The sequence below is a fragment of the Chrysochloris asiatica genome, unplaced genomic scaffold (genome assembly GCF_000296735.1).
Source record: "Chrysochloris asiatica unplaced genomic scaffold, ChrAsi1.0 scaffold00119, whole genome shotgun sequence".
NCBI classification, from domain to species: domain Eukaryota; kingdom Metazoa; phylum Chordata; class Mammalia; order Afrosoricida; family Chrysochloridae; genus Chrysochloris; species Chrysochloris asiatica.
This window is the reverse complement of record NW_006408637.1, coordinates 422,309-423,278: the sequence shown is the minus strand read 5'-3', so window position 1 is coordinate 423,278 and position 970 is coordinate 422,309.

Here is a 970-nt window from a genome sequence, read left to right as displayed (position 1 = left end):
GTGATGTCCTTCCCTGGTTTTAGTATGAGGGTTATGCTTGCTTCATATAATGTATTAGGAAGTTTTCCATTCTCTTCTATGTTCTGGAATAATTTGAATAGAATTGATGACAACTCTTCCCTGAATGTTTGGTAAAATTCACCAGTGAAGCCATCTGGACCTTGACTTTTTTTTGGTTGAAAGTTTTTTGATGACCTGGTCAATGTCTTCCTTTTTTATAGGTCTGTTCAAGTTTTCATTTCACTCTGTGAAAGTTTACATAAGTTGTGCTTTTCTAAAAATTTATCCATCTCTTCTAATTTTTTTAATTTGTTGGAGTCCAACTCTTCATAATATTGTGGGGTTTTTTTTTCCTTTTATTTCTATTGGTTCTGTTGAGACATCATCCATGTGGTTTCTTATGCATTTCTTTGTGTCTTCTTCTTCTTTTGTTAGGTTTGCCAATGGTTTGTCAATTTTTAAAATCTTATCTCATTTATTTCTGCTCTAATCTTTATTTCTTTCTTTTCTTCTGTTGATTGTAGCTTTACTTTGCTGGTCTGTTTCTAGTTGTTGGAGACATTGTGTTAATGCGTTGATTTAGTTCTTTCATCTTTTTGGATGTGTGCATTTATTTCAACAAATTGTCCCCTCAGCACTACTTTTGCCATGTACCAAACATTTTGGTATGTTATGTTTTCATTCTCATTTGTTTGTAGGAGCTTTGTGAATTGGTGTTTTACTACCCAACTGCTTTTAAGCAGGGTGTTGTTCAGTTTCCTTGCATTTGGCTTTATTTTCTTGGTCTTCCTATTGTTGATTTCTAATTTAATAGTGCTGTGGTCTGATAAGATATTATGTAGTATTTTGATATTTGTAAATTTATGGAGGCTTGTTTAGTGGCCTAACACATTGTCTATTCTGCATAATGTTCCATGTGCACTGGAAAAGAATGTACATTGTGCTGTTGTTGGGTTGAATTATCTGTACA